The sequence below is a fragment of the Cupressus sempervirens genome, chromosome 7, assembly GCF_028749045.1.
Source record: "Cupressus sempervirens isolate cs-2001-9-10 chromosome 7, ASM2874904v1, whole genome shotgun sequence".
Classification (NCBI taxonomy): domain Eukaryota; kingdom Viridiplantae; phylum Streptophyta; class Pinopsida; order Cupressales; family Cupressaceae; genus Cupressus; species Cupressus sempervirens.
In genome coordinates, this window is record NC_143124.1 from 312,326,065 (window position 1) to 312,340,350 (window position 14,286).

The window sequence follows — 14,286 nt, forward strand, 5'->3', positions numbered from 1 at the left end:
CGCATGAAAAGATTAACACACTGATTTGGTGACCCAGAAACCTTTCAAATTGAAAGTAAAACTGGGGTGGGGATGATGCCCACGAAACTTCAATACTGCAATATAAAGTTGGCTGGTTAAGGCTTACAATGATCACTTCTGGTGATTTGCCTTATTAGGAGCAAGTAGGACTGCTAGATCCACCTTGTTGGAGGATTTACAAACATACAATGAAGTATGCACTCTGTTAAGAGATTTACAAAAGACTGTTAAGTCTACCCTGTTAAAGGATTTACAAAACTGATTCACCTGTTAGGATGAAGCAGTGGATCTGGTTGCAACTGGTTTGCTGATTAGATCTTATGTACTGATCACTTGATGTGATGGATATATCTTTGCTGCTCCTTGATAACCTTGTTGAATACTCCGCTGCTGATTCTCTTTCAATTCGCTCTTACTTCACTGCTACTTCTCTTCATCATTTCTGTCTATCTATCTATATTTCAAATGGCACAATACATTACATATATACCATTCCAATATTTACAGCAACAAGCTCGGCCAAACACAAGTGGACAAAACATTACTGAGTCAGCCAGATAAGAGAAAACTCAGGTTCCTCAAATTCACTCGGTGACCTTCTGACACTCAGCATCCACTTCATTACTCGGCATCATCATGCACTTGGTAGAGGTAGGGGCTCGGTCCATACTAATCACTCTGAGTAGCTTGGAACTTGGTAACCACTGGTGACTCGGTAAACATTGTGTCACTTGGTAGAAACTAACTCCTTCGATTCACTTGGTAAGCACTGAATACTTCTTTTATCTTTCTGTCTTGGTAATCACTGAAAATTTCATTTACCTTCCTGACTTAGTAAATACTAAATTCTTCATTTACCTTCCTGACTCGGTAAACACTAAATCCTTCATTTACCTTTCTGACTCGGTAAACATTAAAACCTTCGTTTACCTTCTTGACTCGGTAAACACCAAAACCTTCGTTTACCTTTCTGACTCGGTAAAAACTAAAACCTTTGTTTACCTTCCTAACTCGGTAAACACTGTTGAACATACTTGGTAACCAACGAATGCTCGGTATGAACTGTAAACTGAGTGATGAACTCGGTAAGCATTCAGAATCAAATAAGTGTTGTAACTAATGACAAATGTATCATTATTCCAACAAAACCTTCATGTTTAAGAAAATGAAATGATGGATACAAAAATGTAACTTGTCATAAGGAAATAATACCACTTCAAAGGTTTAATCCACAAAGTCTAATTATTACCCTCAGTACTCACCACCACATTTAAAACTCCACTTGCACTCTTTGTGATATGGGTGATTTTTTATTTTAAAAAGCTTCATCCTTTTGTTTTTGATATGATCCCAACAAATCTCACAAAAATTGGCACACAAACTTTGTTAACTTTTACCATCATTTTTACCCTTTCACTAGCCAATCATAATGCTATCCCAACTAATATTAATACGGTCACATTTTTCATGAACCCTTTGTAGTAATAATTGCACACCAAAATACTAATATATGATTTCCTCATCATTTGAGATCTTTAATAGTTAATTCTTGTATGATCTAGAAGCTCACTCATACTCCCAAAGGTACATGTGTCAAGGGTAGCATGCCAATCATAGCCAACATATTTTCCATGCCATTTCCTTCCCAGTAAATATGTTGAATGGAAACAACCCAAAGTCTCTATATAAGGTTATGAGTATATTTAATAAGATGGCAGATATTCTAGACAACATGGCTACTTCCTTTTAAGGCTTCAATTATTAACTGAGACTGTCACTCCATGATTCATTTTTGAATATCATGTTCAATTTCAAATTGAAGACCATTTCTAAACTAAATCTAGGCAAGATGTCCAACAACACCTCTTGAGCATAGGAATAATGTATCAGTAGGTGAGGGGTAGTTTCTTCCTCTATTTTTTATAAGATACACCTATTAACAAATTGAAAACCCCTCTTCTTAAGGTTATCAATTGTGACTATGCTACCATTTAGGGTCATCCACAAGAAAAAAATACTAAAGGAATGATCCCTAGATTCCAAACATATTTCCAATCAGTGCACCACTCAAGACCAATGAGGGTATTATAGATAGATTTACCACTAATGTCTGCCAAGGAATTATATTACCGCACAACTAGATCCTAAGTTGGGAAAGCTAGAGCCATTATTTATCTATGCATTTATGTAGATTTCTGGCCAAGGGGGCAACTAAAAATCATTGGTGTAAATTAATCTACCTCCCATTATTATCAATATAGGCACTCACTTTTGACCCAATTTGGTCAATGCATGCCTACTTTAAAGGACTAAACTGGGATTGGTCTAAGATGAATCCCAACTAGTTGTTCTCTTAGAATCAAATTCTCCTGCCATCCCCTTTGAACCTTTTGATACCTTTCTTCAGAATGTTTTGACTATTAACTATATTAGTCCAAATACTTGAACCTACTAGAAGACTATTTCTTCCAAGGTTGTATTCAAAATCACCTCCCCTCATATATTTCACCTTCATAATCAGACACCACCTAGTCTCCTTATTCATCAATCTCCAACTTATCATAGTCATTTAGGCCATGTCAAGATCAAAAATACTTATGAAGTTTAACCCTCCTTAGGACTTTAGTTTACAAACCTCTTTCCAAGCAACTAAACTCATCCTTGAGTAGTCCTACATCCTAGTCCATAGGGAATTTCATTGGATTTTCTCAATCACATCTCTAACCTTACCATGTATTCTAAAGATAGACAAAAAGTAAATAGGAATACCTTGTAAGGAGGGAGTGAGAAGTTGTAATTTTCCTACATTACTATGGATCTTGCCTTTCTAGCTTGCTAGCTTCCTCTGGGTGTGCTCAATAATGGTGTTCCAAAACTAGGGAGGTGCCTCTTTGACAATGAGGGGTAATCCCAAATAAGTAAGTTAGAGGTCATCATGTTGGCATTGCAATTCTTTAGTTATTTTATCATACAAAATTCTCATAGATTTAAACAAGTAGATTTTACTCTTATAATAGTTGATATATTTGCTAGACATAATAGCATAGTCCCCTAGTAACTTCTTCCAATGTCTAGCTTCCCTGACAAACATAATCTCATAGAGGAACATGTCATCTACAAACTATTGTATCACCTCCAGAGGGAGAGCAGTGGCTAGTTTGATGCATTTTAACTACCTACTATCTACCATTGCCAAGAAGTTTCTTCCAAGGACTACTACCATAATAATGAATAGATATAGGGATAGGGGATCCCCTTGTCTCACCCCCTTGTCAATTATTTTTTCCCCCTAGAGATCCATTAAAAATAACAACAAACTACACATTATTAACTATCTCTTTAACCATCGAGATGAATCACCCTCACTCAAACATTCAATTTGTGATTGTTGCTTCCAAAAGATCTCCTACTTTACGACGATATGCCTCAATTTTTCCTTAGCTCAATTTCTTCACTATTGACCTCTTCCTCCATATTTCCATTAGACATTGTAAACTAATATTCCTTCAGCTTCTTCTCAAACTCTTTATTTTGTTTGAAGGTATCCCCAAATGTCATTTGTTTGCAACATGTTGGAAATATAGGAGTAACTGAGAGGGGGGCTGAATCAATTACTACTAAAATAAATCACAAATCCCTTAGATATCAACAATAAAATTTAGACTAAGAAAATTGATTCCTGCAGTTACTCAGTAAATACACAAAAAATGTTGTAACTTAGTAAATTTTGAGTGTAAATTAAATTTAGTAGATCTTAAAACATTAACAGTAATTAATCTTGCAAACATAAGATAAATAACATGAACACATGAGACACTAGGATTTAACGTGGAAACCCAATTTGAGAAAAACTACCAATGTGACTAGTTATTTTTTTCAATCTTTTGAAGTGAGTCCTGTTAGGATCCAACCCTGTTAAAGGTTACAAAGCACACTACTAGGTGTGACCCTATTAGAGGATTTAATCACCTTGTTAGGAGTGGCCTTGCAAAATGTCTTAAAAAAATTTAATGGAATAGCCACCTTGTTAGAGGATTTACAATAGGCTATTAAACCAACTCTATTAAAAAGATTTTAGATCACTGCAACAGTGGTTAGAGAGTAACAATGAAATGACCTAATTATGATACAACTAAATTGCTGAATCCAGATCTAAATTCTACTTAAACTCGATCCTTCTTAATCGAATATTACTTTTCTACTCCACAATGATACCTTCTTATCCTTCAAGTTCTCTCCCTCTCTTTTCTTTTCAATTTAATCAACACACTTGCACATACACTAGAGATATCAAACTTGACCTTTTATTTATACCTTTCAGATTGTCAAGTCAGCCCATCTTCAAATTATAATAACTAATATTCATTATCATAGTTGGCTAGAATCAATACATAAAGTTATTAAGCTTCATATGCCAAAACAAGAAAAATCCCTCGTAAGTTGACCCTACTTAGTAGAAACTAACTTTAGAATGATTTCCTATACTAACCAACAAAGGCTCGGTTAACATTGCTAACTTGTAGAAATCCTTTGGCAACTAAGTGAGCTCAATGAACACTAACTTTGTCCAACTTTCCCTTTATTAATCAAGTGAGCTTGGTTAATACTCTTTTCTGTCTCAATTCCTTCAACACCCGAGCGAGCTTGGTAGACACTATCATCTGTTTAGAGTAAACTTGTGAATACTCTGTAGACAAGAAAAATTATCTTCACTAACCAACTGAGTTTAGTAATCATTGTCTATCAACTGATATGACATTTGTGTAACATAAAAGACAACACACAATTAATCAATTATATCCAACAATCTCCCTCTTTGAAATTGATGGCAACACAACATGTCATAGCATAATGAAAATTTGAGAACAAGATTCCTTTTGACAGAAAATATCTCCCTATTTGATTTTGCAAAAGAACTTCTTCTTTATGTTGTATTCTCCCTTTGCACACTCTCTTTTCAAACTTCTCCCTCTACAAAATTTCAAAAAGATAAAGATACGATAGTAAACTTCTCCCTCTTTGACAACACATGCTAAAGAAAATACATGCTAGATTTGTATCAATGTACATTGAGTACTGATTCATATGCAATATTTTCTTAATTATGCTGCATCAAATGATTGATCTATAGCTTCGTTTTGGTTGATGGATCACTAAACTTTATTTAATGAGCTTCAGATAGGGGAATGACCCCTATCATACCTCTTAGATACAAGAATGCATCCTTATGTAATGGCTTGATGAATATGTTTGCAATTTGTTTTTTTTTATGGACATATTCCAATCTACTTTATTTGTCCTGAACTAGTTCTCTGACAAAGTGATATTTTATAGCAATGTGCTTTATTTTGAAATGCATCAATAGATTCTTTGATATGTTAATTGTGCTGGTATTATCACAATACATGACTATTGGCTCTTATATTTCAACCTTCATTCCTTCCAGCAATTGTTTGAACCAAACAATGTTAGAACAATTCACTACTACTACTACATACTTTGCTTCTGCTATAGATTGGGATGTGGAATTTTTCTTCTTGCTTGTCCAAGATACCAATTTTTTACCAAGAAAGAAAGCTCCACCACTTATGCTTTTTCTATTATCAAGATTTCCTGCCCAATTAGCATTGGTAAATACCTTTAGGTCTAGGTTTATTCCAATTTTGTACCATAAGACATAGTCTTCAGTACCTTTCAGATATCTCAAAATTGTTTTGATTGTCATCATATGATTTTCTCTGGGGTTAGTTGAGAATCTTGCCACTAACCTAACTGCTAAGAAAATATCAAGCCTTGTGTGAATTAAATACTATAATTTTCCAATCATTGATTTATATAAAGTCTAATCTGCTTCTTTGAAGTCATCATCTTTGGTAAGCTTGAGTCCAGTATGCATACGGTACCAACTAGTTTAGAATCTTCCATACTAAACTTCTTGAATAACTCTTTTACATACTTGGATTGGGTGATATAGATACCATTTTTGTTTTATTGTATTTTCAATCCAACAAAGAATTTTATTTCACCAAACATGAACATCTCAAACTCTTTGTTCATTTGTTCTAAAAATGCTTTGCATAGGTCATCATTTCCTATAAATAGAGTATCATCCACAAATATCTCTACCAACACAATTTTATTATTTGGTCCTTCCTTGACGTACAAACTACTATTATCATTTGTTCTCTGAAAACCTATCTATATCAAGTAGTTATGTAGTCTTTCATACTAGCAATAGGAGCTTATTTGAGACCATATAGTGCTTTGTGTAGTTTTTAGACCATATCCCTTTTGTCAAGATCAACAAAACCTTCTGGTTATTCAATGTATACTTCTTCATCAAGAATTCCATTCAGGAATGTAGATTTAACATCCATTTGATATACTTTGAATCCTCTATGAGAAACATATGCAAGCAGGGTCCTAACACCTTCTAATCTTGCAATAGGAGCAAAAGTGTCACCATAATTGATTCCTTCTTCTTGATAATACCCTTTACACACTAATCTAGCTTTGTTTCTTGATACTTGTCCATCTTCATTTAGCTTATTTCTAAATACCCATTTTGTTCCAATCACATTTTAATCTTTAGGCCTAGGAACAAGAGTCCAAGTTTTGTTCTTTTCTATATGTTCTACTTCTTCATTCATTGCCTCAATCCAACTTTCATTTTCTATAGTATCTTTAACAATTCTAGTTTCAAAATCAGCAAGTAAACATATACCTTTTAATTTGCTTCTTGTCATAGTACCTTCTGATTTATCTCCAATAATCTTATTAGGTACATGATGCCTTCTAACATATTTGGCTAATAAAATTCTTTGCCTTTTGAATGAATTGCACTATCTTCATTTTGAATTTCAACTTTATGCTCAGGTCATTTAGACCTAGTAGACATTGACTCGGTAGCTTTAGAATGTGACTCGGGTCCCTATGAGTTAGTTTGTTCTTCTTGCGACTTGGTAGTTATGGAAGACTCAGGAGGTGAAGTCTCTGTATTGTTAGATGTGCCTGGCAATGTATCAGATTTGAAATAAACAAATCTTTTATAATCTTTTGGTCCCCTTTAACTTTCTTCTTTAATCTTTTCTGCAAACTCACCAATTCTCACATGTGCACTTTCTATGATTTTATGACTAGACAAATTCAAACATTTATATACCTTACTTCTACAAGAATATCCTAAGAATATACCTTATCAGCTTTCACATCAAACTTTCCTTTTCTAGACTCTTTTAAGATATAACATTTATTGTCAAATACTTTTAGGTAACTTATATTGGGTTTGTAGCCATACCATAATTCATAGGGAGTTTTATGAGTCCTTCTTCAAGTGTACTTGGTTGAAAGTATGAACTGCAATGCTGATGGTTTCCTTCCAGTATTTGATAGCAACATTCTTTTCAATCATTAGAGTACTTGCATAATCCATGATGGATCTATTTCTTTTTTCAACTATTCCATTCTACTTGGGAGTGCCAGGAGCTGATACTTGCCTTTTGATTCCTCTTTCAATGCAAAAATTATTAAAATTATTGGAGATGAATTCACCACCTCTATTTGAGCTTGAGCATTTCAATCTTTTCCCTGTTTCTTTTTTTATTCTTGCTAGATAACATTTGAATTTCTCAAATGCTTCTAGCTTTTCTCTAAGATACATAATAGTCATCATTCTAGAATAGTCATCAACAAAAAGAATAATGAATTTTTCTCCACTATAAATTTCTATTCCAATAGGTCCACATAATTTAGTATGCACAATTTCCATGACATCTTTAGATTGATGGATTTTGCTCTTAAAACTAGTCTTTTCCATTTTATCAATCTGACATTTTTTGCATAAACCAACATGTAGTTTCTTCAAATTAGGGATACCCCTTACTTTTCTAGATTTTATCTTGACCATATTATCAAAGTTTACATGACATAGTCTTCTGTGCCATAACCAACTTTCTCCCATTTGAGCAAGAAAACATGAGCAATCACCAAAATGATGATAAAATAGGTTACCTCTTGTTTGTTTGCCTAATCCAATTAGATTCCCTTTGTCATCCAGTAGTCTTGCCTTTCCATCCATGAATTATACCTTGAATCCAGTGTTGATTAGTTGTGCCACACTTAGTAGGTTATGTTTCAGTCCTTCAACCCAATAGGCATTGTCACATACAAATTCATTTCTTAATGATATTTGACCTTTCCTTTTTATGCAACAAGGTTCATTGTTTCCAAACCTTACACTACCTCTATCATAGTGTTCAAAGTGTTCAAATTTTATTTTTTCTCCAATCATATGATGTGAACATCCACTATCTAAGACCCATGTGTCATTTTTACTAACATGAGAGATAAGTGCTATCTTGTCTTCTTCTTCATCAAATTCATTTTTTATAGCAATGTATACTATCTTTTCCTCACTATTATCAAAATATTTAGCCATAAAAAAGTCTTCTTACCTTTCTCTTTGAAGGGTTTGTGACTTTTGGATTCCTTCTTGCCTTTGTATGGCTCTTCTTCTGATACTTTCATTCGCTTTTTGCGCACCTGGCAGCAATATGAAAAATCTCTTCACATGAAAAATAGATTAAAGAAACTTTACCTTTGTATTTTCCTCTACCTCTAGAATATTTCTTTGCAAGTAAAGCTTCAACAATTTCAAGATCATTGCTAGAACTTTCCTCTATTTCCTCTTCACTTTCTAACTAAATGCCCTTTATTTTCTTGTCTTTCTCTTTGAGTGAAAGTTTAGCTTCAAATGCAGACTCAACATCTTTGGAAGTTGGAACATAATTGTCAAAGTTGTCTAGTTCAAAAATTATCAATCCTTCTACTAAGGCATCCAAACTTAACTTGTGATTTGGATCACATCACTTTTCTTGAATAGTAGATACTCTAACTGCATAGATAGGAAGCAATGTTCTAAGAACTTACTTAAAACAATTGCTTCCTTGATTTCTCCTCCAAAAGCTATGATTGCACTGACACTAGGTTTGATTCTTTCCACATATTTGGCAACATTTTCATCTTCTCTCATTCTCATTTGATGAAATTGTCCTCCAGGGCTTTCTACTTTAGCTCTCCTTACATTGTCATCACCACCATAGATGTCTTGTAGCTTGTTTCATTTATCAAAATTAGTTTTACAATCTTTGATCTCATCAAATTCATCATAGCTAAGAGAAAATGCAATATCAATCATCATGACGTTATGGTTTTTTTTCACAACAAGATCTCCAACATATAATGTAATAGTAGGAGTTTAGTTTTCTTCATCAAGATATTTGCAGCTTAAATCACTAATGGTGGCTAGATGAAGTCTCATGAGTCCCTGCCATACTGAAAAGTTGTCTTTGTTTAGCTTTGGAATTTCTCTCTTGTAAGCAATCTTGATCTTTAGCTTAGGTCCTTGAAACCTTTCCTACAAGCACCAAATCCTATGATACCAATTGTTGGAAATATAGGAGTAACTGAGAGGGGAGTGAATCAGTTATGACTAAAATAAGTTCTAGATCCCTTAGATATCAACAATAAAATCTATACTAAGAAAATTGATTGCTGTTGTTACTTAGTAAGTACATAGAAAATGCTATAACTCAGTAAATATAGAGTTTGAATTACATTTAGCAAATCTTTAAACATTAATAGCAATTAGTCTTGTAAACATAAGATGAATAACATGAACACATGAGGCACTGAGATTTAACGTGAAAACCCAATTTGGGAAAAACTAGCAATGTAACTAGTTACTATTTTTCACTCTTTTGAAGTGAGCCCTATTAGGAGCCAACCCTATTAGAGGATTTAATCACTCTATTAGGAGTAGCTTTCCAAGAGGTCTTAGAAAAATTTAATGGAATTTCCATCTTGTTAAAGGATTTACAACTAGTTTTTCAAACAACTCTGTTAAGAGATTTTAGATCACTACTACAATGGTTAGAGAGTAACAATGAAATTACCTAATTGTGATGCAACTGAATTGCTAAATCTAGATCTCTATTTTGCTTAAACTTGATCTATCCTTCTTGAATATTACTTTTCTGCTCCACAAGGATACCTGCTTATCCTTCAAGTTCACTCCTTCTCTTTTCTTTTCAATTCAATCAACACACTTGCACACACACTAGTGATATCAAACTTGACCTTTTATTTATATCTTCTAGATTGTCAAGTCGGCCCAAATTCAAATTCCAATAATTAATATTCATCATCATAGTTAGCTAGAATCAATATATAAAATAATTAAGCCTCATATGCCAAAACAAGAAAAATCCTTTGTAAGCTGACTTTGCTTAGTAGAAACTAACTTTAGAATGATTTCCTACATTAACCAACAAAGGCTTGGTTAACACTATGAGCTTGTAGAAATCCTTTGGCAATCGAGTGAACTTGGTGAACACTAAATGTATCCAACTTACCCTTCATTAAGCAAGTGACCTTAGCTAACACTCTTTTCAACCTCAATTCTTTTGACACCTAAGTGAGCTTGGTAGACACTATCATTTGTTTGAAGTAAACTTGTGAATGCTTGGTAGACAAGGAAACCTATCTTCACTAACCAAGTGAGCTTGGTAAGCATTTTCTGTCAACTGATGTGACATTTTTGTAACATCAAAGACAACACATAATTAATCAATTGTATCCAACGCCTATAACTTCTCTTCTTATGATCTCAAGTTTCTTAGCTATCCTAGACATGGCACTTTACTCCACCTTGCAGTTTTACCAAGTCTTGATACACTCTTTGAATTCATGATGGGAGTGCCACATGATTTCATATATGAATAGGTTAAGGCCTTGAGGGTTGTGTTTATCCAGGTGCTACATAAAATCATGGAGTAGTCTAATATAGTCCTAGAGAATGGATGTAGGGAGGTGGATGTGAGGATATTTCAACCTCTCAAAATCAACATCTATCCAGCCTCACTTGGATGAGGTTATTACTAGACCTATTATTTTACCAATTCAAGATGGTACCACTCAGGTCAATGTCCACTAAATAATTCTGTTTGAGGAAATTATTTAAGTCATACATACTATCAAAGTAATCCTCAATACTTGCCGACTTCTCTAAAGGATACAAACAAGTGTTGAAGTCCCCAACACACATCTAGTTAGCAGAACAACTACCATCCATTACACAAGATACGTCCTCCAAAACTTGTATTCTCCAACCCTGCATATTGGGAGCATATAAGTTAAGTAAATTCCTTTTCTACAACCTCATAGACTAGCAAATGCATAAAATAGGAGATTATCTTACCTAAATTCTTATTTGGGTCCCATATAGTGGCAATGATGCCTCACACAATAATGGCCTCACTATATGTGAAGCATGCACCTGGCCAGATGTAGGCTATCATCTATTCAAAAAATTCGAAGATATTTTAACTTCTTGTAGAAGAATAATGTCCACCATATGATCCAAATCTTAAGTTTGATAACATGTTGTTTCCTAGGGCTATTTTTCCCTCTTATATTCTAAGAGATAAACTTTATTTTTGGCATCTTCATGTGTCTTCCAAGTAATCTGAGTACCTTGAGAAATCTCCCGCATGTAGCTTTTAGTCTGATGATCATCTCCATAGGTCTTCCAATCTTAGAATCTGAATCAACATCATGTTTGATGAATTCTCTTATTTTCTTCTTCACCATCTCCCAACCCCCATTCTATTCCACTAAAGGTACCTTCGAGGTAGATAAAAACTCTAGGTTATGATGAATGGGAGAGAGTGCCTCCCGATATATTGGGAGTGAAACCATTAGGGAGCCAATAGGATCACCCGAAGGCACCTTATCCTCCTTACTAACTGTAAATGGGATCTCATCTTTCTTTTGAGTTTCCCCAAGGGCAACATATCTTAGACAGGCTTAGAAATCCATAGATCAGTTCTTACAATGTGTATTCATGTTAATAAAAATGTCTATACATCTATATTTATGAATACACTTCAAAAAAAGATTCATTAAAAATACAAAGTGAATACAATAGTACTAGCTTACAATAAAAGAAATTATGAATCAACGCTCTTATAGACATATTTCCTTTATTTCTCTTATATTAAAAATTAAGTCAATTTCATTAAAGATAATAAAAATAACATTAAAACAAAATTACAATTAATATAGCTATATGAATTTTAACACTATAATTATAGGCAAGTATAGATATCTTAAATAAATCTACTAAAAAAATGCTGATTGATACCCACTGCAAAATAATTATAATTTATTTTACTACATCTAAGATTATTTATATTTCATTTATCTCCATTTATTTAGGTTTTTACTAACTTAAGCTTTTAATTTTAATTTCTAAAAAAAAAATGGTTTTTTATCTCCAAATATTATAATTTAAACAAATATTTTATGTGGTATTTGTTAAATTATTTTTAAAAGTATATTCTATTTATAATAAGATTTAAACTTTTGACATGTAGATGGTTGTCAAATTTAACCTCAAAGACTAAAAGTTAAAATTAGCATGCTCACACCATCCCACTCCACCCATTTTCCATTGTAGAATGCCTATATATGGAAACTAACAATAATAATTGAAATTAATAATGAGCCACTCCACCCATTTGCCATTGTAGAATGCCTATATATGGAAACTAAAAATAATAATTGAAATTAATAATGAGAAACATTTAGCTATCAAAAAAAATTATTATTATTATTTTAATATTGAAAACATATTATCTTACATATGAGTTACTTCTGCTATAATAAACTTAAATATTATATCAATTATACTTTTAAATCATTCTATTGATAATTATTAAACAATTTTATTTTAATTAATAATCAATATAATATCTAGTTATATAAAATCAAATGACTCATTATGACATGAAATTTTATATTAATGTAAAAGTTGGACATCTTTAAGATGAGACTGGGACTACATGAAGAAGCTAGGACTGCATGAAGGCTAACAACATCCACAAATATGAAGAGGAAGTCAAGGCTTTTCATTTGGACAACTATGGACTTTCTTTGCTCAGAGCAATGTGTGAGAGAGAGGAGAAGATGTTGAGAAAAGTAGATAGGAAGGACCTTAATAAAGAGTGATAACGTTAGTGACAAGAATTTACACACATTATTAGTTCCTACTAAGGCAAGAATACTTATGCATTCATGTCAATGCAAATATGACACTAACCAATCAAATCAAAGAATTTAAAAGATTATATGAGATTTTAAATGTTTATGTCTTTTTCTAATTTTTCATTATTTTATAAATCACATTTTCATCCATTCTATTGGTCCATACTATTTTTGGTGGGGGAGAAAATTAATTTTCTTCAACTAAAACTATACAAATATTTTCTAACAATTTTAATTTTTAAAAAAATAAAAAAAAATTTAAAGAGTTAAACGCTTTGACCTAGAGCTATGAACGAGTGAGGCCACAAATGGGGGACCTCATCCCCATTAGATTTGAACCTTGATGGCAAGGATAACAACTCAACAACTTAACCATCAAAACATGCCACTACTGGCATATTTTCTAACAACTTCATCTTGCATTAATGAATGTATTAATTACAACTTTATCTTTTCAACATTTATAACAAGTTGATAACACTTTATTTTTTCAACCATTTTATCTTCCACATCATCAATATTAATTATCACAATCTATCAAATATTTTTAATTTCTTCTTTTAAATATATTTATCGTTAGTTTTACATTGATGTTTATTTTTGACTATTTGATATAACTTGTTTCTAAAACTTAATATAATGCACAAGTTCAAATTATATATATATATATATATATATATATGACTAATAAATATGTCTTTTTAATATAATTTCAATATGTTATATCTTTGTATTTGAATTTCAATTTTTGTTTAAACTTTGTTTTTTAAATAAAAGTAGTTAAATTATTACTATTATCTTACTTTTATATAAATAAATTAAGAAATATTATTTTTTAATAGTGCTTGTAATATGTATAATTATAAGTGTTACAATTTATAAATTATATCGTTTATTATTGTTATAAATATTTTTTATTTAAACAATTTATCATTTAGTTTAAATACATATTTTAATATTAAATTAATAATTATATTTTATATCAAAAAAGAAACTAAAGAAATAATCACAAAAAAGAAATAATTCAATTCTAAAAGATATATAAATTATTAATAAAATTAAATAGTTATATTTTATTTCTTATTTATTACATCATATTTATTTATCAACATTAAATTTATGTGTATTACATCTATTTATTATTTACAAACGTACATATTA